This window comes from Mustelus asterias, chromosome 5 (genome assembly GCF_964213995.1).
Source record: "Mustelus asterias chromosome 5, sMusAst1.hap1.1, whole genome shotgun sequence".
NCBI classification, from domain to species: Eukaryota; Metazoa; Chordata; class Chondrichthyes; order Carcharhiniformes; family Triakidae; genus Mustelus; species Mustelus asterias.
The window spans coordinates 145237156-145264829 of record NC_135805.1 but is presented as its reverse complement, the minus strand read 5'-3'; the positions used below and the strand labels follow the sequence as shown (position 1 = coordinate 145264829).

The following is a 27674-nucleotide window of genomic DNA, read 5'->3' as shown; positions in this document are numbered from 1 at the left end:
CCTACCATTAATTGAGTAACTCCTGCCCTGGTTCAATCAACCAAAATGCATCACCTCACTTTATCTAAATAAAACGCGTGGGTTTCCTCTGGGTGCTCCGGTTTCCTCCCACAGTCCAATGATGTGCGGCTTACATTGATTGGCCATGCTAAAAATTGCCCTTAGTGTTCTGAGATAGAAACTATAGAAACCCTACAGTGCAGAAAGAGGCCATTCAGCCCATCGAGTCTGCACTGACAACAATCACACCCAGGCCCTATCCCCGTATCCCTACATATTTACCTGCTAATCCCTCTAACCCTCATATTTACCCACTAATCCCTCTAATCTATGCATCCCGGGACACTAAGGGGCAATTTAGCTTGGCCAAGCAACCTCACCCGCACATCTTTGGACTGTGGGAGGAAACTGGAGCACCCGGAGTAAACCCACGCAGACACGGGGAGAATGTGCAAACTCCGCACAGACAGTGACCCGAGCCGGGAATCGAACCCAGGTCCCTGGAGCTGTGAAGCAGCAGTGCTAACCAATATGCTACTGTACCACCCAAGTGCGTAGGTTAGAGGGATTAGTGAGTAAGTATGTGGGGGTAGGGCCTGGGTGGGATTGTGGTCGGCGCAGACTCGATGGGCCGAATGGCCTCTTTCTGTACTGTGGTGTTTCTATGATTTTTCTATGAAAACTCCATCTGCCATTCGTCAGCCCACTGGCCCAATTGATCAAGACCCCATTGCAATCCGAGATAACTTTCTTCACTGTCCACTATGCCACAAATTTTGGCGTCATCTGCAAACTTAGTAACCATGCCTCCTAGATTCTCATCCAAATCATTAATATAAATGACAAATAACAGTCGACCCAGCGCTGGTCCCTGAGGCACACCACTGGTCACAGGCCTCCAGTTTGAAAAACAACATTCTACACGACCCTCTGTCTTCTGTCACCAAGCCAATTTTGTGTGCATTTAGCTACCTCACCCTGAATCTCATGAGATTTAATCTTATGTAACCATGCCATACCTTGTCAAAGTCCTTGGTAAATTCTATGTTGACAACATCAACTGCACTGCCCTCATCTACCTTCTTAGTTACCCCTTCAAAACGCTCAAAAAAAATTGTGAGACATGATTTTCCACTCACAAAGCTATGTTGACTGTCCCTAATCAGTCCTTACATCTCTAAATACCTGCAGAACCTGTCTCTCAAAATGCCTTTGAACAACTTACCCACCACAGATGTGCGGTTCGCAGGCTCGCAAGTCTTTCCCTGCACCCCTTTTTATGAAAGGATAAAACATTTGCCACCCTCCAATCTTCAGGCACCTCACCTGTGACTTTCAATGATTTAAATACCTCTATTAGGAGACCCACAATTTCCTCCATAGCCTCACATAATGTTCAGGGATACACTTCATCAGGTCCCAGGGATTTATCTACCTTGATGCGCTTTAAGACTTCCAGCACTTCCTTCTCTGTAATATGTACATTCCTCAAGAATCACTGTTTATTTCCCCAAGGTCCCTAACATACAAACACAGACTCACACATACATGCACACATCCACCTATACATACTCACATATGCACACATACTTCTAGATGCATAAACTCACTCAACATGCAAACACATATGCAGACCAGCACAAATACACATGCGCACGCATATGCATATAGACATGCACACACACACACTTATTTAGTCACACACACGCTCATACACACACACACACACACACACACACACACACTTACACACACACGCATACACAAACTCGCTTCTGCACAGATACAAACAAACATTTTCCCCAAACTACAATCAACGTCGGGGCTAAATTATAGCTTAGTATTCCTGAAGCTATGAACATCCAAAATGCATGATTGTTATAGAAATTCTGCTCCAAATGTGAAACATTAGCTTGTTTATATTGAAAATGTTACTATAGAAAAAAGAAGAAATAGCCCAGGGTATAAACGTGATTAATCATATGAATGCTGGGCAATAAAAATTATTTTTAAAATAATTTGTCATTTATTTCAATATCCAGGAGTGTAACATTTATCCCACCATAGTTTAAGTGATGAAGGGTCAAATACAGGCCGAGAGTGAAGCTTCTGCTGCAGAGTGAATGTTTTTTTTTAATGGGGAAAGTTTTAGATTCAATTTGATTCCCAGTTTCCCTGAACAACTGAACTGGGGTCTTTGGAGAAAACAACAAATATCAAAGAACAAAGAAAAGTACAGCACAGGAAAAAGCCTTTCGGCCTCCAAGCCTTTACCAATCATGATGCCGTAATTAAACTAAAAAAAGTTTCCATACCAGTCTGTCATTTGGGACCTTATCAAACGCCTTACTAAAGTCCACATAAATTAGATTCACAGCCCTTCTCTCATCAGTTATCTTTGTCACCTCTTAATATACTCTATCAATTTGTTGAGACATGACCTTCCCCGTACTAAACCATGCAGGCTGTCACTGACCATTTTCTTCCAAATTTACATATATTCTGTCCCTCAACATCTTCTCCAAATGCTTCCCCACCACTGACGTCAGGCTCACCGGCCAACAATTTCCAGGATTACCCTGCTTCCTTTCTGGAAAAAGGGAACAATATTGGCTATTCTCCTGAGAGAGCCTGTGCCTGCTGCTATTTCTCTTCTAGGCTGCTGGGAGCCGCTACAACTCTGGCTGCTGCTGTTACCACGCCAGGCTCCTGGGAACCGATGCAACTCTCCATGTTGCTGTTTCCCGTCCAGGCTGCTGGGGGCCGCAGCAACTCTCCCTGCTGTTGCCCTCCACTCCGCCCCCCCACCCCCACCAAGGCTAGTGACTTCCGCTACAACTCCTCCCTCTGCTCTTTGTCCTCTAGGCTGCGTGGGGCTGTGACAATTCTCCTTGCTGCCGTTCCCCGCCCCCTTCCCACCCCATGCTGTTAGGGACCGCTGAATCTTAGAATCTTAGAATCCCTATAGCACAGAAAGAGGTCATTTGGCCCATCAAGTCTGCACCGACCACAATCCCACCCAGGCCCTACCCCCACATATTTACCCACTAATCCCTCTAACCTACGCATCCCAGGACACTAAGGGCAATTTCAGCTTGGCCAATCAACCTAACCCACACATCTTTGGACTGTGGGAGGAAACCAGAGCACCCGGAGGAAACCGACGCAGACACGAGGAGAATGTGCAAACTCCACACAGACAGTGACCCAAGCCGGGAATCGAACCCAGGTCCCTGGAGCTGTGAAGCAGCAGTGCTAACCACTGTGCTACCGTGCCGCCCCCTTGTTGATGACCCCTCCCATTATCGTGTTGATGACCCCTCCCATCACAATGCTGATGATCAAGAGTTGACTGTTGGGGTGGCAACTGGCTGGAATGGATTTATCCTGTTTCATGTGTACAGTACATACATGGGCAATTTTCCACATTGCCAGACAGATGCCAGTGTTGGAGCTGCACGAGAACAGCTTGGCGAGAGAAGTGATAAGTTCTGGAGTCTTCAGGACGATTCCCATGATGTTGTCATTGTGCATTGTCTTTGCAGCCTCCATTGCCATCAGCCGTTTCCTGATATCACGTAGTGTGAATCGAATTGGCTGAAAACCGACATCTGTGATGCCGGGGACCTCTGGAGGTGGTCAATTTCGATCATCCACTCAGCAGTCCTGGCTGATGATTGTTACAAATGCTCCTGCCTTACCTTTTGCAAACTTGTTTTTTTTTATTTATTCGTGGGACATGGGCATCACTGGCTGGCCAGCATTTATTGCCTATCCCTTGTTGCTCCTGAGAAGGAGGTGGTGATGAGCTACCTTCCTGAAACACTGCAGCTCACATGTGGTTGACCAAAATGCCATGAGGGAGGAAATTCCAGGGTTTTGACCCAACAACTGCGAAATATTTTCAAGTCCGGATGGCGAGTGGCTTGGAGAGGAACTGGCAGGTGGCAGTGTTCCGCTGCCCTTGTTATCCAAGGATCTTTAGAAAGTTTCTATAGTGCATCTTGTAGATAGCACACATTGGAGCGTCAGTATTGGGGGAGTGGATGTGATGCCAATTAAGCAGGCTGTTTTGTCCTGGATGGTGTCAGGCTTCTAGTGTTGTTGGAGCTGCACCCATCCAGGCTTGGGTCTTGTGGACAGGCTTTGCAGAGTCAGGAGGCAGGTTACTCGCCATAGTATTCCTAGCCTTTGACCTGCTCTTGTAGCCATTGTGTTTATGTAGTGAGTCCAGTTGAGTTTCTAGTCAATGGTAACCCCAAGCATGTAGGCAGTGGGGATTCAGTGATGGTAACACCATTGAATGTCAAGGGGTGGTGGTTAAATTCTCTTAATGGTGATGGAAATTACCTGGCATGTGTTGCGCAAATCCATTACTTGTCAGCCCAAACCTGGATGTTGTCCAGATCTTGTCACATTTGAACATGGACTGCTTCAGTATGAGGAATCATGAATGTGTCTTCACGGGGTCCAGAGTCTACCTCTCGACTGCATGACACTGTGCTATGACCTCTGCTGGTGGGACAGGGCATTCCCAGGAATGTTGATGGTGGTGTCTGAAACATGATCTGTAACATATGCTTCCGTGCATATGACTTTATCAAGCCATCACGTGACGAGCCGGAGACAGCTTTCCCAATTTTGGCATGAATCCCCAGGTGTTAGTAAAAAGGATTTTGCAGGGTCGTCAGGTTTGTCGTTGTTGTTTCCGGTGGTTGATGCTGCATCCATCCTTGTGTGTTTTCTTCAAAGTGGTTCAATACAACTGAGTGGTTTGTTAGACCATTTAAGGGTCTGCAATCATATGTAGGACAGATTCAGGTAAGAACGCAGGTTCCCTTCCCTGAAGAACATTAATGAACCAGGTGGGTTTTTATGACAATGGCTTCATCATCATTAGATTTAATTCCAGAAGGTGAGATTAACTTCTACCATTTGCTTTGGTGAGATTGAAACCCGAGTCCTCAGAGCATTATCCTGGGCCTGCAGATTTCTCGCCCAGAGACAATACCACTGCACCATCACCTCTCCTGTCACACAGATTTACTCAAAGACAACAACAGTCAATCTGAATGCATGGAAGGGCCAAATCTGAACTGAGGGAAGTAGTGAGCAAACTGAGAAATTACCACTGACAAATCAAAAGAATCAGTAGATTTATCATCAAGGAGAATCGAATAAAAATAACAATGAAAATAACTCCAATCAATACTCCACTCAGTTATTGAAAATGGCAGGTAAATATGTGGCATATCTGCTTCTGGTATGGAACCTTAATAACTGGGCCACAGCTGAAGCACTGGATAGTCAGGATAGCCATCAAGAATTTCCATTCAAAGAATTAAGATCAAACATACAAAGAGACTTTAAAAAGGGATAGAACCAGACAATAAGCACAAGAAGAACAGGATAAAACTGGGTCCAAGAAATAATAGGTGGAGGATATATTTTGGGGCTGAATTTCAGAGAATGAGTACCAAGATAACTGACTACTCAGTCACCAGTTGTTGTGCAAAGCAGAGTCCATTGCAAAAGAGAGCACTGTCAGGGCAACAGAGAATTCTAGTGACACAATGATAGGAAACTCCAGGGTTATGTTATTTAAATAGAATGAAGGGAATTTTAAATTGATGGCATTTGAAAATTTTAAGTCAGTATAATTGTTTGAGCATATGTGATATCTGAATAGGACGTGACAGAGAACAGGGAGCTGAATTTGAGTAGAAGATTATAGTACAAGCTCAGTGGAAGGCTGGACATTAGAGCAATTGGAGATTCAAGACTGGAGGTAAAAGAAAAAGGTATGGATTAGGGTTCAGATCTGCTGAGGCTTAGAAAAATGGCAGAGCTGAAGTGATGCCAAATCGCAATCTTCTGTATCAAAATAACCCTTTGTGTGTTGTAATTGTCAGTCACTCTTGCGAATCCTGATCCATGTTCTTTTGTAGAAATGTTTGATGGAAGTCGATTTTACTGAAGTAGTGTTGGCCTCTCTCCAACCCTGCGAACAGTTCATTAAATCAGGAGTAGAGGGAATTATTCTGCATAGTGTACAGGATTAATGTTTACTCTGAAGTCACCGCAAATCCGTGTCTTGCTTTCATCAGCGGTACAATTGCTCACATTAACAGATTCAAGGACTCCCGTTTTGACCAGTCATTCTAACTCCACCTCGACTTTAGGTCTGACTGCATAAGGCCTTAGGTATTTTGCCTGACTCTCTTTTTTGATTTTCAACTTTTGAGATATCCTTCATACTTCCCAGCACAACGGTGAAAATCATAGCGTGTTTCTTTAGGATTCTGATATGACCTTATTCAGAGTCCGTCATTAGGTTTACTTCGACCCAATTGAATCTGATCTTTTCTAACAAAGTTCTCCCATCTGCCAGATAATTTCCTTTGACTGTGCAAGGACAAATCTGCAGTCTGTCCACTCAATTGTACCGTTACATCAATATGCACCCTCCCCCCCCGCCCCCCGCCAAACACTTAATGGAAACACTTCTCTAGTGTAGGATTTTAAACACTATTTGAGGATTAGAGATTTTCTTCATAAACAGTCTTTGGCACCAGTGAGACTGCTGCACCAGTGCCCACCTCAATTTTTACCAGCTGTCCATCCAATAGTGGAGTGACCCAGTATCAATTTGCAGTATTAGTACGTTTCATGACAAATTATCTTTGGACTGTGGATTGGGTCTTTCCTCACACACTTTTTATACTACATGGTCACTCTTTCCTTTATTCTGCTTGCTATTTGTCTTTTGCAACTTTTGTCTGAAACTTGCTTTTTTTCCAACATGCACATTCAGTGTGGCCTTCTTCAACAATTGCTGCACATGATATTGTTGCTGAGTTTTTGGCCACTGAACACCTGTGGTAAGAGAGAGGGTTTTTGCTTGCAGTCAGGTTTCAGCTGACATCTTGGAAATCCTTGTGTTAATTAGCCTTTGTGGCTGCTAACTCCATTCATACAGAAACTTCCAAGGCTTTCTTTGAGAGTCAAGTTGATAAAAATTAAAAACCACTTTTGAATTGCCTCGTTCCTCAAACCACAGACTTGGTCTGTCCCACTGTATCATTTAATATATCTCCAAAATTGCAGTATTCGGCCAGTCTTTTCAGTTTAGCCACAACTGTACAATCGATCCCCTCTCTTCTTGGTTGCACTTATGAAACCTAAACCTTTCTGCATGACTAGAGGCTTTAGCGAATTGTGACCTTGCAATATTTCCATTTTTTTGTGTGTTTTTGTGCCTGGCTTTTCCAGTTTAATGAGGCTCCTAATGTTAAATGTGTTTCCTCCCATCATCAGGAATGTGGAGACTCTGCATACGAGTTCCATTGCATCGTATTCTCAAACAGTTTCAAACTCCCCATTCGTTTCATTAAGGATCAGTCCACGTGTGCCACGAATTTTTAGCATTACCTTATTTCCGTTCTCCAAAACAAGACACAAACCGAGGTTTCATCTATTTTCTGTTTTACAGCACCCTCAACTCCAAATTTGTTGCGACAGGGAACTTCCTACTTATGGCTATCGATTTACTTTTCATAGAAACATTGAAAATAAGAGCAAGAGTGGGCCATTTGGCCCTTCGAGCCTGTTCCATCATTCATCATGATCATGGCTAATCATCTAACTCAATAGCCTGATACCAACTTTGCACCATACTTTCTGATCCCTTTTGCAACAAAGAGCTATAGCGAACATCTTCTTGAAAATATACAATGCTTTTGCCTCAATTGCTTTCTGTGGTACAAATTTCACAGGTTTACCACTACCTGGCGAAACAAATGTCTTCTCATCTCTGTCCTAAAAGGTTTACCCTGTATCCTCAGCGTGAATTCCCTGGTTCTGGACTTGCCCCAACATCATGAACAACCTCCTTCCCCCCCCCACCACCATGCATCTCAACTTCAGTAAATATAATCCTAAACAACTTAATCGCTCTTCATTCTGCCATCCCAAACACCAGTCTAGTAAATCCTTGCTGCAATCCCTCCAGAGCAAGTAAATCCTTCCTCAGAAAAGGAGATGAAAACTGCACAGAATATTCCAGATATGGCCTTATCAACGCCCTGTATAATTACAGCAAGACATCCTTGCTGCAGGATTTGAGTCCTCTCATTATAAAGGCCAACATACCATGTAATGCCTGCTGCACCTGGCTGCTGACCTTCTGTGACTGGTGTACGAGGACACCCAGGTCTCATTGCACATTCCCATCTTTCAGATAGTCTGCCTTTCTGTTTTTACGAGCAAAGTAGCTGACCTCACATTGATCAACATTATACTGCATCTGAATTTCATTCGCTCACTCACGCAGCTAGTCCAAAACACAATGAAACTTCTATCCATCCTCCTCACAACTCACCATCCCCCCGCCTCCCCCAAACGCAGCTTTGTGTCATTTGCAAATTTGAAGATATCACATTTAGCTCCCTCTTCTAAATCATTAGTATACATTGTGGAAAGCTGGCACCCTAGATATCGGATTCTGCCACTGTTTTCCAAATGCACTACTATTAAATCTTTGATAGCAGACTCGAGCATTTTCCCCACTACCGACGTCAGCCTGGCTGGACTATAATTCTCTGTTTTATTTCTCCCTCCCATTTTCAATGTTGGGGTTACATTAGCTACTCTCCAATCTGTAGGAACTAATCCAGAATTGACAACCAATGCATTTACTATTTCTCAGGCCATTTCTTTACAAATACTCTGGGATGCAGATTGTCAGGCCCTGAGGATTTTATTGCCTTCAATCCCATCAAATTCCCTGACACCATTTCTCCACTAATGCTGATTTCCTTCAGTTTTTTTTTATTTCAAAAATATACTTTATTCATTAAAAAAACTCTCAAATAAAACATTGCAAAACGACAGATCCAAAAGTTACAAACAGTGCAAAAAAAATCATTTTTACAGTACAATACAGTGCTTATTTACAAAACATGACATTCATTACACGAGTTCTGGTCACCTCATTACAGGAAGGATGTGGAAAAGATTGAAAGGGTGCAGAGGCGATTTACAAGGATGTTGCCTGGATTGAGTGGCATGCCTTATGAGGATAGGCTGAAGGAGCTCGGTCTTTTCTCCTTGGAGAGACGTAGGATGAGAGGAGACCTAATAGAGGTATATAAGATGTTATGGGGCATAGATCGGGTGGACTCTCAGAGGCTTTTTCCCAGGGTGGAAATGGCTGCTACGAGAGGACACAGGTTTAAGGTGCTGGGGGGTAGGTACAGGGGAAATGTTAGGGGGAAGTTTTTCACAGAGGGTGGTGGACGAGTGGAATCGGCTGCCGTCAGTGGTGGTGGAGGCAAACTCAATAGGGTCTTTTAAGAGACTCCTGGATGAGTATATGGGACTTAATAGGATGGAGGGTTATAGGTGGGCCTAAAAGGTAGTGATATATTCGGCACAACTTGTGGGGCCGAAGGGCCTGTTTTGTGCTGTAGTTTTTCTATGTTTCTATGTTCTTCCACATTTCATTACTTAAAACTATGTACATACATCAGAGTTTACTGTGTGCTGTTATTTTTCAGATTGGCACACAGTTACGCAGGCTGATGGTATTCTGCAGTTACCGGGCCCTCGGTCTGTCTCGGTTGAAAGGCTTTACACGGTGGCCTTTCCCCATTGTGCCTTTGCGGCGGCTGCCCCAAGCTTCAGCGTGTCCCTGAGCACGTAGTCCTGGACCTTGGAATGTGCCAGTCTGCAACACTTGGTCGAGGACAATTCTTTCAGCTGGAAGATAAGCAAGTTTTGGGCGGACCAAAGCGCGTCCTTCACCGAGTTGATGACCCTCCAGCAGCAGTTGATATTTGTCTCGGTGTGCGTCCCCGGAAACAGCCCGTAGAGCACAGAGTCCTGCGTCACTGAGCTGCCCGGGACGAACCGCGACAAATACCACTGCATCTCACTCCAGACCTTCTTTGCAAAGGCACATTCCACAAGGAGGTGTGCGACCGTCTCATCACCCCCGCACCCGCTTCGAGGGCAGCGTGCGGTGAGGTTGAGACCTCGAGCGTGCATAAAGGATCTGACGGGGAGTGCCCTTCTCACCACCAGCCAAGCCAGGTCTTGGTGCTTGTTTGTGAGTTCTGGTGATGAGACATTCTGCCAGATGACATTGACAGTCTGCTCAGGGAACCATCCGACAGGATCTGCCGTCTCCTTTTCTCTCAGGGCCTCAAGGACATTATGTGCTGACCACTGCTTGATAGCCATGTGGTCAAAAATTTCTCCACGAAGGACAGGTGCTGTGGTACGGTCCAACTACTGGGAGCGTTCCACGGCAATGTGGCCAGACCCATCCTCCGCAACACTTGGGACAGGTAGAACCTCAAAAAATAGTGGCACTTGTTGTTAGTGTACCGAGGATCTACACACAGCTTGATGCAGCCGCACACAAAGGTGGCCATCAGGATGAGGGCGGCGTTGGGAACGTTTTTCCCTCCGCTCTCTGGAGATTTGTGCATCGCCTCCCTCCGGACACGATCCATCTTTGATCTCCAGATAAATTTAAAGATGGCCTGGGTCACTGCTGCTGCGTAGGACTTGGGGATTGGCCACACCTGCGCCACGTACAACACGGACAGTACCTCGCATCAGATCACAAGGTTTTTTTCCAGTGATAGAGAGGGAGCGTTGCTCCCACAATCCCAATTTTTGCCTGGTTTTGGCGATGTGCTCTTCCCAGTTTTTTGCGCATGCCCCTGCCGCTCCAAACCACATCCCCAGCACCTTGAGGTAGTCGGCCCTGACGGTGAAGGGGACAAAGGATGTGTCAGGCCAGTTCCCAAAGAACATGGCCTCGCTCTTACCCTGGTTGACTTTGGCTCCCGAGGCCAGCTCGAACTGCTCACAGACTTGGAGGAGCCTGCGAACAGACGAGGGGTCCGAGCAGAAGACAGCCACGTCATCCATGTAGGAGGAGGCTTTGACCTGCGTGCCTCCGCTGCCTTGGATTGTGACCCCTTTGATGCCTGGGTCGCTTCGGAGGGCCTCGGCAAAGGGTTCAATGCAACACACAAAAAGGATGGAGGAGAGAGGGCAGCCCTGCCTGACTCCAGACCTGATCTGAAACATATCTGATTCCCACCCATTGATTGAAACTGCGCTACTGATGTCGGTGTAGAGCAGTTGGATCCAATTGCGGATTCCCTCCCCAAAGCCCATTTTGGAGAGCACATCCATCATGTAGCTGTGCGATATTCTGTCAAACGCCTTCTCCTGGTAGACTGATGAGGCAGGTATCCACCCACCTGTCCTGCATGTAGGCGATCGTACCCCTGAGTAGCACGAGACGATCAGAGATCTCCCTGCCGGGTACAGCACAGGTTTGATCAGGATGGATCACTGACCCCAGAGCAGACTTGACCCGGTTGGCGATGACCTTGGCCAGAATTTTATAGTCCACGTTCAATAGTGAAATGGGTCGCCAATTTCTAATTTCTTCCCTTTCCCCCTTCTGCTTGTAGATGAGGGTAATGATGCCTTTCCTCATGGATTCTGACATGCTGCCTTCCAGAAGCATACTCTCGTATACTTCCAGGAGGTCCAGGCCCGTCAAGTCCCACAACGCCGAATAAAACTCAGCCGGTAAGCCGTCGCTTCCGGGAGTTTTACCCTTCTGAAGGGACTCAACGGCCTTTGTCAGCTCATCCAGAGCTACCAGTCTGTCCAGGCTCTCCCGCTCGCCGTTGTCTAAGACCTGCGTGATAGACAACAGGAAAGACTGGGAGACCGTGCTGTCTGTTGGCTTCAGGTCAGACAGTCCGGCATAGAAGGATTTGCAGATCCTCAAATGCGATGACCTTACAGAGCCATCTTCTTCCTTCAGGCTGCTGATCACAGAGGTTTCTCTGTGCACCTTCTGGAAGAAGAAACGTGAGCACGTTTCATCCTGCTCCACGGAGCGGACCCTGGACCGGAAGATAACCTTGGAGGCCTCCGAGGCAAAGAGCAAGGCTTGCTGGCTCTTCACCTCCCAGAGATCCTCCTTGACATCACCCCCCATCAACTGCAGTTGGAGTAGCTCCTGCATGCTTTTCTGGAGTCGGGACATTTCCCCCCCGTCTCTCCCTGGCCTTCTGAACCCCTTTGCGGATGAAGAACCTCTTGATGTTGCCCTTGATGGTTTCCCACCAGAGTGATGAAGACTCAAAGAAGGGTTTCACGCTCCTCCAACCGTGGTAAACCCCTTTGAGTTCCTCGAGGTTCTCTGGGATCAACAGTTCTACATTTAGCTTCCAGGACCCCCTGCCCACTTTCTGGTTTTCCTCCAGCTGACGGTCTACCAGCAGGAGGCAGTGGTCAGAGAAGAACACCGGCTTGACATCGGTGGACCTGACCGTGAGCGTGCGGGATGCAAACATGAAGTCGATCCTGGAGCGGACAGACCCGTCTGGCCGCGACCACGTGTATCTACGCTGCCCTCCGTCTGCTGGGTTGCTGCAGACGTCGAGCAGCTTGGCATCTTTGACTGTTTCCAGCAGGGCTCTGGACGTAGCGTCCAGTTTTCTTTCAGCCCTGTTGGGTCGGCCGGCCTTGTCAATAATAGTTAAAATCTCCACCCAGTATGATTGGCCTGGAGGTGGTGAGTAGCAGTGGCAGCTGTTCAAAAAGTGCTAGCCGCTCGGTCTTGACGGCAGGCGCATACACATTAATCAGCCTGAGGGGGCAGTTTTTGTTCATGACGTCTGCTATGAGGAGGCGTCCTCCCACCACCTCCTTAACTTCGGAGACGGTGAAGTTGCCTCCTCGCAGCAGAATGCCTAGGCTGGAGGAACGGCAGTCGTTCCCACCGGACCAGATGGACGGTCCGTGGGACCACACACTCGACCAGCACCTGTAGTTGTTGAGGTAGGGTATTCCACACTCCTACAGGAACAGCAGGTCAGCCTTGACCTTGGCCAGGTAAGACAAGCTGGTCGCACATCTCAGACCATCTTTAATGGCTGCGTACATTTATAGATGCAAACTTTAAAGACATTTTTAAAATTTAAAGGATTTGTCAGTGATCTCCTTCAGTTACTCCCCCTCAAGAAACCCTGTGTTCCCCGAAAGTTCTGCTATCTTATTTGCGTCCTCCTTTGTGAAGACAGGACCACAGTACGTACTTAGTTGGTCAGTCATTTCTATTCCCCAGTTGTAAATTCCTGTTTCAGGCTGTAAGGGATCTATATTTGTCTTTCCCAATCTTTTTCTCTTGACTTAAGCACATAAACTTTGTCAGTTTTTATGTCCTCTGCAAGCTCACTCCTGTACTCCCGTTTTCCCTTTGTTAATTAATCCCTTGATCCTGCTTTGTCAAAATCTAAAATGCACTCAATTACCAGTCTATCATTTTTCTCTGGGCAATTTTTATACTATCTCTAATTTTCCTTGTAAGCCATGGTTTGGCATCATTCCTATTTCAGTTTTGTACCAGACAAGAATAAGGAATTGTTGCAGATCACCCATGTGCTCCTGGAATGTTTGTCATTGCATATTCACCGTCATCCCTTTAAGTAACATCCCCCAATCCAGCATAGCCAACTCATGTGTCACAACATTGTAATTTCCATTATTAAGATTCAGGACCCTCGTCTCAGAATCAACTTCTCTTCATCTTGATATAGAATTCTGTCATATTAGTCACTCATCCCCAAGAGGCCTTGCACACTCTATTGCCAATTATTCCTTTCTCATTACACAACACCAGCCTGTTCTCTAGTTGGTTCTCAATGTATTGATCCAGAAAAACATCCTCTACAGTATTATGAATTTGATTCGCCCAATCTATATGCTATATGTTTTCAGTGAAGCACGTGGCGAGCTTCTCTACAAAGTTACTTTCTCCCAATTTTTCGGCTCCTTCACGTGGCTGCAAACGTTATTGGACTTCCTCATTGCCGGTTTTTGGTGGTGTTCACAGGATTGACTTTAGCAGGCCACAGGGGTTCAACAAAATTAAGATTTATTCAGCAGGTATTAACACGACAAGCAATTCCTCTACTGCACAGCTGACGTCAGTAATGAGGAAAATGCTTGAGTGCGCTATCAAAGATTTAATAGCAACTGGCCAAAGATGTCACATCCGATGATGTCACGCAACCATTTTCTTAAAGTGCCCCTGATGAGCTGCAATGCTGCTGCTAAGGAACCACTAAAAACACGAGACAGAACTCCCCATGTCTTTCTGACTTTCTAATTTCCCTTCTGCAACATTCTACAATCATAAGATCTAATACTGCAGGGAATTTCAGCTGCAGTGTGGGAAGAAAATTAGATCGTGGGGCAGTATTAATGAAGCAGTATTGAACGGAATGGGTTTGATTATACTGTCACTTCCTAAAATCAATGTCTGGGCACCAAAATCAAGGCTGACATTCCAGGAGTGTCAAGGGAGTGCTATACTGTCAGAGGCGCTGTCTTTCAGACAAGACATTAAACAGAGGCCCATCTGACTGTTGGGTGAAAGTAAACGATCCCAAAGGACCATTTCAAAAACAAGGGAATTTTCTTCAGCTTCCACGACAATATTTATCCTTTGATCATCAATGCGAAAAAGAATAGCGGGTGATTATCACATTGTAGTTCATGCAAGTTCTTTGTTTACTATTTCACAGCTGTGTTTCTTATATTACAACAGTAAGTACACTTCAAAAAGTACTTAATTAACTGTTGGATCCAAAGATGTGCGGGTTAGGTTGGATGCTAAAAATTGCCCTTCGTGTCCTGAGATGTGTTAGAGGGATTAGTGGGTAAATACTTAGGGATATGGGGGTAGGGCCTGAGTGGGATTGTGGTTGGTGCAGACTCGATGGGCTGAATGGCCTCTTTCTGTACTGCACGGTTTCTATGATTCTATGATTCTGGGTGCTTTTCGACACCAGGTGGTTGTGCAAAGCACTATATAAATGCAAACCTTTCTTTCCTTTCATTGAAGTCCAAAAAGATTATTGAAGAGTACAACTAGAATGACAGAAAGAATGACGGGAGTGCATTTGGAGAAAGTGTATGAACTGGACATGTTGTCACTGGAAAAGAACAGGTTGAGTGGTGATATTGTTGCTACTTCACTTTGCCCAGTACAATAGAAGCAGAGGACTCATCCTGATTTTAAAACGAGAGACATTCAAAACTAATTGTAGGAAACACATTTAAGTGACTGAATAGTCCATCTGTGGGATGATGTAACAATAGCAGAAAATGCTGGAAAATCTCAGCAAGTCTGACAGCATCTGTGGAGAGAGATGAGAGCTAATGTTTTGAGTCTCGATGAGCTCCAGAATTTTGATCCAGTGACATGGGAAGGAAGGAAAAACATTTCTGATAGAAATCACAGACCCGAAACATTAACTATGTTCCTTTCTCTGCATATCCTGACCTGTCTAGATTTTTTTTTCAGCATTTATTTCATTTTCAGTCCTTCCCACTTACATGATACTCATATCCAGTAAATTGGTCCTCACCTGTTAACAGCAGACCAAGACCTTCTATCCCTTCTTCAATCGCTTGTTCTAGTCTGTCCTAGTAGATTTTTGTGAACTGGAACAATTGGTAGTCATTGCACCTTGTGAAAAACTCAGTAATTGTCGAGTTTGGATCTGAGAACACAGGAAATTAAACACATCAAGCTTCTATCCAGGCTGTTAAAAATTCCTCTGAAAACAAACTGATAAAGCCTCCTCCTGAGCTATATAATCAAACATCTTCTAAATAACTAGTGGTATTCAATGATATCATTGCTAATTTGTGATCCAATTGCACATGCTCGGTTTTGTTCCATATCCCCTGGTTAATGGGAAGCCATCAATCTCAGGTAAAACCAACAACCGATTTAGGATCAATTGCAATTTGTGGAAATAATTTCATTATTTACAAACTTCATTCCTGAAAGGTCTAGCTTTATTTTTTGATTCCCAGACACTCCACCATACCCCTCCTGCCGCCAGCCCTCAAAAAGCATTAATGGTTTCGATCTGCGCTTAATATTTTGAAAATTTCAATAAAATGGCCTTGTAACATTGCAAATTACAGGAAATACAACACCAGTTTGCATAATTACTCCTCATCATTTAACCCTTGAAGTACAAGTACCATTTTCACAAAGCAACGCTGCACCTTTTGAAAACTAATATACCCATCCTAAGGTATTGTGTCTTGTTGCTGACAATATCATAGAATTATACGAAAATAAAAGGAGTAGATCATTCAGCCCATCAAGTCTGCTATTCCAGAGGATTTGACACTGGCCAAAACTTGGTGTGTTTTATTCAGGACTGTTTCATATTGGTGGCCTAACTTCTATTCTCTTGCATTTGTGTGAATTAGATGTAAAGGTTAGCATTCCATTTAGTTATTTGATTAGTTTTTGCGGTGGTTCATGACATTTTTAAGCAATCTAAGTTCATGGTCTGCCTAGATTCTTTACACCTTCCCCCTTTGAGTTTTTATGCACTGGAATGCCCTCATGTCTGCCTACATTGAAATCAGTTTGCCACAGTTGTGTCCATTCACTTAATCTACAGATTCTCCCTGCAATTTTATGCTTCCATCAACACTGTGTACAATGCAGCATACTGTGTAATTGGAAAATTTGGAAATGTGGCGTTCTACTTCATTAATCAAGATGCCAATAAATGGGGTGAATAATTGAGGCCCCAAAACAAATACTTGAAGCCATCACTAGTCAATTCTGTCCATTATTCATACACTCTGCTTTCTGTCACTTAAATTTCCAAACCAGGTCAGTAATTTAAACAATTTCACAAGTTTAAACTTGAAGGCAGGCTTTGCTGAGGGACTTTAATCAAATGTTCACATGGTAGAAATTATGTCCATATAAGTAACATCCATTGGCATCCACCGGTCCCATCTTCAAAAATCAATCTGGTTTACCTGACATGACTTACAGATCACAAATCTTTGATCAGGTGATAATTTGAAGATGTTCTGTCAAGCGATCCTTTATTACAGACGCCAGGCAGCAGATTTAGATTAACTGATTTATCATTTCCTGTCCCGGTCCTATTCACTCTTTATGTGCGAGCTGTGGGTCTTCCACAAGATCTGGATCTTTTTACAAGAACAGAAATAACATTAAAAAAAGGGTTTCTGAACCTACCTTTGCCCATTCTCATTTTGTTTGAAGATGTTGGATCCTCTCCTCCGTTAGAACCTTCAGCCATTGGGTTGACTGGTGTTCTAAGATTTGGATGCTCTAAAATATACTATTAATGAGAGGAATAGATAGAAATATAAATTGTAAGATCTTGAAATTATAAATTTAAACAGTGATGTGACACATACAATTTATCTGTGTGGTATCATTAGGTATTTACACACAAAATTTATGATGAGGGGCAAATCTGACAACTGATCCACAATGTATGCATTAATTGTCACCTCTCTCCATGAAAAAAATCAATTTTTGATCTATCTGTCCTTGCAAATATCTTCTCTATGTCCAGCTTCCCCTCCCTTCTCAAAGTCCTTGAACACGTAGTTGCTTCCCAAATCTGCACACCTTCCCTGAAACCCAAGCATCAATTCCACCAATTATGTTTACACCTCTACTACACTACAAGAGGTTTTTGAAAAATCGAAAACCATCTTAATATTCAATCCTGCGTGAGCTGCAGCAGACTTTAATAAATATTGAAGCCACCATAGATAATAGCAATCTAGAGGTGGGAGCTGTCTGCCTGCAGATCATTTTTAAGGCAGAGTAGATGGATTTTTGATAAACAATGGCGCAAAATCTTGTTGGTAGGAATTTTTAAAATCAGATTAACCATGATCTTATTGAATGATGTGTCAGGGTCATGGGGCAAGTGGCCTACCCCTGCTCCAAATTCTTGTGTTCATATCAAGTAAGAAATGGGGAATGTTTATGGGACACTGATCATAGTAGCATAGGTTTAGATCAGATGTGGAAAATTACAAGCAACAATCTAGCATATAAAAACCTAAGTGGGTGCAGGTCAATGTCAATGGTTTCAGAACAGATAGTCCCCAACAATTTGGGGTTGATAATTCGTGTGTAATTTTTACACAAACAATGGGCTGCCTTTAAAGAGGTGATGATTTGGGTAGAATTGGGGTTCATTTCCATCAAAACAAAATTTAGGACAACCAAAACAAAGGAGACAGACATTGACATGAAACTGAATGGCAGAATACATGTCAAGTTGATAACTCAAGAGTGAACCAGGATGAATACTGGACACCAAAGAATAAGCTACAAAAGTCGAAGTGGAAGAGTGGATTAACAAATAAACAGATTATAGAAAACAAAACAACCCGATTGATTGATAGCTAAATTTGCAAATTGCACCAATATAGTTAGGAAAGTAAGTTGTCAAGAGGAGGGAGAGAGGCTGCAAATGAATATCCACAGGTTAAAGTGAGTGAAATAAAGATTTCCAGAGTATAATGTGAGAAAATATGAATTTGTCAACTTTGACAGGAAGAATAGAAAAACAGCACACCATTTAAATGGAAAGATTATAGAACAGGGTGGTACTGAGGGATCTGGGTGTCATGGTAGCACAGTGGTTAGCACTGCTGCCTCACAGCGCCAGGGACCCGTGTTCGATTCCCAGCTTGAGTCATTGTGTGAAGTTTGCACGTTCTCCTTGTGTTTGCGTGGGTTTCCTCCGGGTGTTCCGGTTTCCTCCCACAGTCCAACGATGTGCTGGTTAGGGGGATTGGCCATGCTAAATTCTCCCTCAGGTGTACCCAAACAGATGCCGGAGTGTGGCGACTAGAGGATTTTCACAGTGGCTTCATTGCAGTGTTAATGTAAGCCTACTTGTGACACTAATAAACAAACTTAAACATACAAAGCTTCCCTGCAGAAACAGCATGCGAGTAGGAAGGCAAATGGAATATGGGAAAGGGAATGTAAAATAAAAGGATGTTTTACTGCAGCTATAGAGGCTTTGGGGAGATCAAATCTGAAATACTGTGTTTGGTCCCTTATTTGAAATGAAATGAAGTGTTTGAAACAATTCAGAGATTAATCACTCGACAAATTATTGGGATGAGGGACCTATTTTAAGAAGAAAGATTGAACAGGTGGAGCCTAAACCCATAATCGGTTTAGAAGGAATGAGGGGTGCAATAAGTTATATTGCAACATATTGAGGGACATTAATAGCATAGATATGAGGAGGATGCTTCAACTTGTGGGAGAGGCTCGAACAGAAGTGGGCAACCTGTGGCCTAGAGGCCACATGTGGCTCATCTAGATTGTGTGCGTGATCCAAGAGACACTTTGTTGACCATTACAAATGCACAGGGTTGCTACATTCCACTGATTTCCATCAGCATAGTTCTTGTTTCTTACCAGTGTCTCTGAAGTGATGAATGTAAAGCAAGGGCAAGTGAAGTGAGCTGCATGGTGATTGCACACTATGTTGACGGCAAGAGCTGTGTGCTCCCTGTGTCCAAAGTGCAAATATTTGGTTTATTTATTTTCCATTTGAAATGATGATAAGCATTTTCCACAAATCGTTATGAAACATTTGGTGTGTGTTAAACGTATTTGATCTTATTCATGGGGTCATGGTAAAGTTGAAGTGGATGAAATAAAAGGGACATTAACAACATGAATATAGAGTTGTCTGAGTGTTAGGCAACTGAGACTGTGGTGAATGATTAATGGAGGAAGGTATACAGTGAGATTTCCCAGAAAACTTATCGACTCAAATTGGGCGTGGAGGGCTTGAGGAAGAGTTCTTGGAATGCTGTCGGGATTGTTTCATTGAACAGTATGTTACAGAACCTACGAGAGAGCGAGCTATCTTGGATCTGGTCCTGTGCAATGAGACAGGTAGGATTAAGGATCTTCTTGTGAAGGATCCTCTTGGGATGAGTGATCATAATATGGTGGAATTTCTGATACAGATGGAGGGTGAGATAAAGTAGGGTCCCAAACCAGTGACCTCTGCTTGAACAGAGGGGAGTACGATAGGATGAGGGTGGAATTGGCTAATGTAGACTGGGCGAGCAGACTGGTAGGTAGGACAGCTGAGGAACAGTGGAGGATTTTTAAGGAGATTTTTTTAAGTACTCAGCAAAAATATATTCCGGTGATAAAGAAGGACTGTAAGAAAAAGGATAACTGGATGTGGATAACGAAGGAGAGTATTAAAATAAAATCAGATGCGTACAGAGTGGCCAAAAATAGTGGAGAATTAGTGGATTGGGAAAGCTTTAAAGAAAAACAAAGAACGACTAAGAAAGCGATTAAGAAAGGAAAGATAGATTATGAAACTAAACTAGCTCAAAATATAAAAAATGATAGTAAAAGTTTTTACAAGTATATAAAAAGGAATAGAGTGGCTAGAGTGAATGTTGGACCCTTGGAAGATGAGAGGGGGGATTTAATAGTGGAAAACGAGGAAATGGCTGAGACTTTAAATAAGTTCTTTGTGTCGGTCTTCACGGTGGAAGACACAAATAGTTTGCCGAATATTAGAGATCGAGTGTTGGTGGGAGGGGAGGTCCTTAATACAATTACTGTTACTAAGGAGGTGGTGCTTGGTAGACTAATAGGACTGAAGGTAGACAAGCCCCCGGGCCCGGATGGAATGTATCCCAGGGTACTGAAAGAAATGGCTGAGGTAATAGCAGATGCGTTAGTAGTAATTTATCAAAATTCGCTGGACTCTGGGGTAGTGCCGGCTGACTGGAAAACAGCTACTGTTACGCCGCTGTTTAAAAAAGGAAGTAGACAAAAGGCGGGTAACTACAGGCCGGTTAGCTTAACGTCCGTAGTTGGGAAGATGCTAGAGTCCATTATTAAAGAGGAAATAACAGAGCACCTGAATAAGAATGGTTCGATCAAGCAGACGCAGCATGGATTCATGAAGGGAAAGTCATGTTTGACGAATCTACTGGACTTTTATGAAGATGTCACTAGTGCGGTTGACAGAGGGGAACCGGTGGATGTGGTGTTTTTAGATTTCCAGAAGGCGTTCGATAAGGTGCCTCACAAAAGGTTGCTGCAGAAGATTGGGGTACACGGAGTTAGGGGTAAGGTGTTGGCGTGGATTGGGGATTGGCTATCTAACAGGAAGCAGAAAGTTGGGATAAATGGGTGCTTTTCTGGTTGGCAGTTGGTGACCAGTGGTGTGTCGCAGGGATCGGTGCTGGGGCCTCAATTGTTTACCATTTACATAGATGATCTGGAGGAGGGGACTGAATCTACGGTATTCAAGTTTGCTGATGACATGAAGGTGAGTGGGAAAATGAATTGCGTGGAGGACGCGGAAAGTCTGCAGAGAGATTTGGATAGGCTGAGCGAGTGGGCGAGGATCTGGCAGATGGAATATAACGTTAGCAAATGTGAGGTTATCCACTTTGGAAGAAATAATAGTAAATTGGAATATTATTTAAATGGAGAAAAATTACATCGTGCGACTGTGCTGAGGGACCTGGGGGTCCTTGTGCACGAATCGCAAAAACTCAGTCTGCGGGTGCAGCAGATGATCAAGAAGGCGAATGGAATGTTGGCCTTTATCGCGAGGGGGATAGAATATAAAAGCAGGGAGGTCTTGCTGCAACTGTACAAGGCACTGGTGAGGCCGCAACTGGAGTACTGTGTGCAGTTTTGGTCCCCTTATTTGCGAAAGGATATATTGGCCTTGGAGGGAGCGCAGAGAAGGTTCACCAGGTTGATACCGGAGATGAGGGGTGTAGTTTATGAGGAGAGATTAAACAGATTGGGTCTGTACTCGTTGGAGTTTAGAAGGATGAGGGGTGATCTTATAGAGACATATAAGATAATGAAGGGGCTGGATAGGGTAGAGGTGGAGAGATTCTTTCCACTTAGAAGTGAAACCAGAACTAGAGGGCACAGCCTCAAAATAAGGGGGGGCCGGTTCAGAACAGAGTTGAGGGGGAACTTCTTCTCTCAGAGGGTAGTGAATCTCTGGAATTCTCTGCCCATTGAAGTGGTGGAGGCTTCCTCGTTGAATATGTTTAAATCACGGGTAGATAGTTTTCTGATCGATAAGGGAATTAGGGGATACGGGGAGCAGGTGGGTAAGTGGAACTGATTCGCTTCAGATCAGCCATGATCTTGTTGAATGGCGGGGCAGGCTCGAAGGGCCAGATGGCCTACTCCTGCTCCTATTTCTTATGTTCTTATGTTCTTATAATGCAGGAATATGTTAATGAGTTGGGCATGGAGGGTAGAATTTCACCATTTTCAATTCTATAACTTAGATGTCTTATGAATTGTAAAAGAGAAAATGACAGCCTTCAAGTGACTGCTGAAAAAAAACTTAGCATGTAGCAGATTAAATTCAATGCCGAGAAGTATGAGGTGATGGAATTTGATAGAAAAAACAAGGAGAAACAATATAAAACAAAGGATACAATTCGAAAGGAAGTGTATAAACTGAGACATAGATGTATACATTTGCAAATCAGTGGAGGCATAAAATATACAGTATCCTGATCTTTATGGAGATAGAGCTGAATTTTCAACTTTGGGGTGGGCATGATTCCTGTTCCCAAACTCAAAACAGGGAAATACTTCAAACTTCCAATTCTAAATGATGCACCCCTTAATTGGTATGGAGAGGGATCCTATATCCAAATAAGAATGGTGGTCTGGCTTTCAAAGTTGGAGGGCCAATCACACCATTCCATCATCAAAAGAGCAGCCAGCTGCAATGGAAAGTATAAAACAGGGAGTGCATTTCAACATGGAACTGCAGCTCACCAACTTAAAAAAGAGAGAAATCAGTCAGGCCACCAGTGCAATGGGGAATGGAGGGGGTTGAGGGTCCGGGATTTCTTTTAGCTATACCCGTAACTTGGCAGGCAGAGAAAGTTAAGGCTTGTCAGGAGCATAGGAATGCCCAGCTACCATAAGGACCCCTCTGCTCTCCGCCTTCTTTATCTCTGGGGTGAAAAGTGAGAACAATGAGACCCTATCCTGGTTCTGGGGGTGAGAGCAATGGCCAGAGGGATGGGTCAGACCTGGTTAAGAGCCCTGTCAACCGCAGTGGGTGGAAAACCAAGATTGAGGAAGACATATTGGCAACACTATTCTGGAATGTGGCATCATCAGAACAGATGTGGCGGAGACAGTTGCAGAAGGAGCAACACCTGCCCTTTCACCTCCTCCAGTCTTCAGAACCCTACCTTTGACCCTGTAATCCACATTTAAATTTGTCCTACCAAAATGAATCACCTCACATTTATCAGGGTTAAACTCCATATGCCATTTTTCAGCCCAGCTTTGCATCCTATCTATGTCTCTTTGCAGCCTATATTTAACTCCTCCCTGAAAACATTTGTTGTTGTGACCTCAAGTGTTTCTGTGGTAGATAGTTCCAGAGACTCATCATTCTCTGAGTGAAGAAATTTCTCATCTCAGTCCGAAAGCGTTTACCCATTATCCTTAGACTACAACCCCTGGCTCTGGACTCCTCTACCATCAGGAACATACTTCCTGCATCTACCCTGGCTAGTCATGTTAGAATTTTATAGGTTTCTGCAAGATCCTCCCTCATTCTTCAGTACTCAAGAGAATATAGCTGTATTGAACTCAACCTTTCCTCATGTCAGCCCACTGAATATGGGATGAACATTGTGCAATCAACGGAAAATCGAAAGGAGCAGCTGAAGATGGTTGGAATTATGCCACAACCCTGAGGAACTCCTGCAATGTTGTCCTGGAGCTAAGACGGTTGACCTCCAACCACCACAACCATGTACCTTTGCGCCAAGAATGACTAGCCAGCAGAGAATTTTCCTCTTGATATCATTCCTTGATGCCATATTCAGTCAAATATTGTGTTAATGTCAAGGAAAGTTACTCGCACCTCACCTCTGGAATTCAGCTCTTTTGTTCATGCTTGATCAAAGGCTGTAATGAGGTCAGGAGCTGAGTGACCTTGGCAGAAGTCAAACTAATCTTTAGTGAGCAGGTTATTGCTGAGCAGGTGCTGCTTGATAGCACAGTTTATGACCACTCATCGCGTTACTAGTGATCAAGACTAATTGGGCCGGTTGGATTTGTCCTATTTGTGCACTTGACATACCTTGGCAATTTTCCTCATTGCTGTAACTGCAACTGGGACAGCTTGTTTAGGGGAGCAACATGTTTTGGAGCACACATCTTCAGTACTGCTGCCTGAATATTGTCAGGGTCCATAGCATTTTACAGTTTTCAGTGCCTTCAGCGGTTTCTTGATATCATGGAGAGAATCAAATTTGCTGAAGACTGAGGCCTGTGATGCTGGAGACCATGATGTGGAGATGCCGGCATTGGACTGGGGTGAACACAGCAAGAAGTCTCAACACCAGGTTAAAGTCCAACAGGTTTATTTGGTAGCAAATACCATAAGCTTTCGGAGCACTGCTCCTTCGTCAGATGGAGTGGAAATGTGCTCTCAAACAGTGCAAACAGACACAAAATCAAGTTACAGAATACTGATTAGAATGCGAATCCCTACAGCCAGCTAGGTCTAAAAGGTACAGACAATGTGGGTGGAGGGAGCATTAAACACAGGTTAAAGAGGTGTGTATTGTCTCCAGACAGGACAGCTGGTGAGATTCTGCAAGTCCAGGAGGCAAGCTGTGGGGGTCACGGGCATTCAGCCTTGGATCTTCAGGTAAGCATTCTCCAAGGCGGCCTTCACAACACACAACAGCACAGAGTCGCTGAGCAGAAACTGACAGCCAAGTTCCGCACACATGAGGACGGCCTAAACCGGGATGTTGGGTTTATGTCACATTATCAGTAACCCCCACCAAATAAACCTGTTGGACTTTAACCTGGTGTTGTGAGACTTCTTACTATGCTGGAGACCTCCAGAGGAAGCTGAGTGGATCATCCAGTTGGCAATTCTGGCTAAAATTGTTGCCCATGCTTCAGCCTCTTTTTTCCTGCACTGATGTGCTGGGCTCCTTCATTACTGAGGAAGGGGATATATGTGGAGCCTCCTCCTCCATTGAGTTATTTAATTGTCCAACATCATCATGGCTGAATGTGGCAGCACTGCAGAGCTTAGATCTGATCCATAAGACATAGGAGCAGAATTAGGCCATTTGGCCCATCGAGTCTGCTCCACCATTCAATCATGGCTGATTTTTTTCTTACTCCCATTCTCCCGTCTTTTCCCCATAACCCCTTAATAATCAAGAACCTATCTATCTCTGTGTTAAAGACACTCAATGACCCGGCCTCCACAGCCTTCTGCGGCAAAGAGTTCCACAGATTCACCACACTCTCGCTCAAGAAATTCCTCCTCATCACTGTTTTAAAGGATCGCCCCTTAAGCCTGAGTTGTGCCCTCTGGTTCTAGTTTTTCCTGCTAGTGGAAACATCCTCTCCACGTCCACTCTATCCAGGCCTCGCAGTATCCCGCAAGTTTCAACAATATTCCCCCCTCATCCGACTAAACTCCAACGAGTACAGACCCAGAGTCCTCAACCCTTCCTCATATGACAAGCTCTTCATTCCAGGGATCATTCTTGTGAACCTCCTCTGGACTCTTTCCAAGGCCAGCACATCCTTCCTTAGATATGGGGCCCAAAACTGCTCACAATACTCCAAATGGGGTCTGAGCAGAGCCTTATACAGCCTCAAAAGAACAACCCTGCTCTTGTATTCTAGCCCTCTCAACATGAATGCTAACATTGGATTTGCCTTCCCAACTGCTGACTGAACCTGCACGTTAACCTTGAGAATCTTGAAAAAGGACTCCCAAGTCTCTGTGTGTTTCTGATTTCCTAAGCATTTCCCCATTTAGAAAATAGTCTATGCCTCCATTCCACCTTCCAAAGTGCGTAACCTCACTTTTCCACAATGTATCCATCTGCCACTTCTTTGCCGATTCTCCTAACCTGTCCAAGTCCTTTAGCAGCCCCCCTGCTTCCCTCTACATATCTTTGTATCATCTGCAAATATTGCAACAATGTCTTCAGTTCCTTCTTCCAAATCGTTAATGTATATTGTGAAAAGTTGTGGTCCGAACACTGACCCCTGAGGCACACCACTAGTCACAGGCTGCCATCCTGAAAAAGCCCCCTTTATCCCCACTCTGTCTTCTGCCAGTCAGCCAACCCTCTATCCATGCCAGGATCTTACCTTTAACACCATGGGCACTTAACTTATTGAACAGTCTCCTATGTGGCACCTTGTCAAAGGCCTTCTGGAAATCTAAATAAATCATGTCCAATGGTTCTCCATTATCTAACTTCCTTGTTACCTCAAAGAACTCGAACAGATTTGTCATACATGACCTCCCCTTGACAAAGCCGTGCTGACTCAGTCCTACTTTATCATGCACTTCCAAGTACTCTGCGATCTCATCTTTAATAATGGACTCTAAAATCTTGCCAATGACTGAGGTTAGGTTAACCAGCCTATAATTTCCCATCTGCTGCCTCCCTCCCTTCTTAAACCTCTCGCAATGAAGGTGAACATACCATTTGCCTTCTTTACCACCTGCTGCACCTACATGTTCCCATGTTACAGCACAGTGTTTGATCTCCCTGGCTCCATCCTCCCCGGGTCACGCGCCGGACCCCCTCCTCCCCGGGTCACGCGCCGGACCCCCTCCTCCCCGGGTCACGCGCCGGACCCCCTCCTCCCCGGGTCACGCGCCGGACCCCCTCCTCCCCGGGTCACGCGCCGGACCCGCTCCTCCCAGGGTCACGCGCCGGACCCCCGCTCTTCCCAGGGTCACGCGCCGGACCCTCCTCCTCCGCCCCGGGTCACGCGCCGTCTCCCCCTCTCCGCCCCGGGTTACACACCGGCTCCATCCTCCCGCCATACATGTTTTCAGATGATTTACTATTTTTCTGTCTCGGGTTTGGTTTCTTTTCAGGTGAAAAGCGGAAATTCGCCATATTCTTTCCAAACTGAGGATTACTCTCCAGAAACAGTCTTTGTTTAAACAATATAACGATAACACCAGATATCCAGTTAATTCTTGTAATTCCGACCCGAATGATCAATATTCAAACTACTTCTCATTCACCTCACACCGTTTCCACTCGCCCTCACCTGCCACCATAGCAGCCACACTCAGAGGCAGTCCCGCGCAAGCGCGCTGATCAGAGCAGCGCCTTTCCTGTGCATTGGGAGATTCCACACATGCGCACTGCCCAGGCGTGACATCACTCGCAATGGCCGTATCGCGCGCGGGCGGTTTAACGGCCGAGTCGCGAAACCCATTGATGGGCGGGATCTCCATGATCCTCCCGGCTAAATGGCGAAGAGCAATGTCAATCAACCATTTTCAGCCAATAGGAAGCTCGCTCTCACTCATAATGGTGGCTGACACAATTAAATCCAAAAATAAATAGCGAAGCAGAGAGAATGGTTCAGGGACAAGAGATGATGTGGAGGTGCCGGCGGAGGCACAATAAGAAGTCTCACAACACGGCACGGTAGCAAGGTGGTCAGCACTGCTGCTTCACAGCTCCAGGGACTCGGGTTCAATTCCAGCCTTGGGTCACTGTCTGTGTGGAGTTTGCACATTCTCCTCGTGTCTGCGAAGGGTTCCTCTGGGTGCTCCGGTTTCCTCCCACAGTCCAAAGATGTGCGGGTTAGGTTGATTAGCCATGCTAAAATTGCCCCTTAGTGTCCTGAGATGCGTAGGTTAGCGGGAATAGCGGGTAAATATGTAGGGATATGG

The 27674-nt window shown here is 44.7% G+C and overlaps 1 long non-coding RNA gene across 1 annotated transcript in view; it reads right to left on the bottom strand.

The window, feature by feature from the left end:
- Window positions 1–27074, bottom strand: part of LOC144493869 (uncharacterized) — a 54658-nt gene extending 27584 nt beyond the window's left edge. Inside the window, exons 1-3 of the long non-coding RNA XR_013497802.1 lie at window positions 27015–27074; window positions 17129–17234; window positions 15474–15608 (exon numbers count right to left, since the gene is read on the bottom strand). This is a non-coding gene — a long non-coding RNA (uncharacterized LOC144493869). The remainder of the gene's footprint in view (window positions 1–15473; window positions 15609–17128; window positions 17235–27014) is intronic.
- Window positions 27075–27674: the final 600 nt, after the last annotated feature.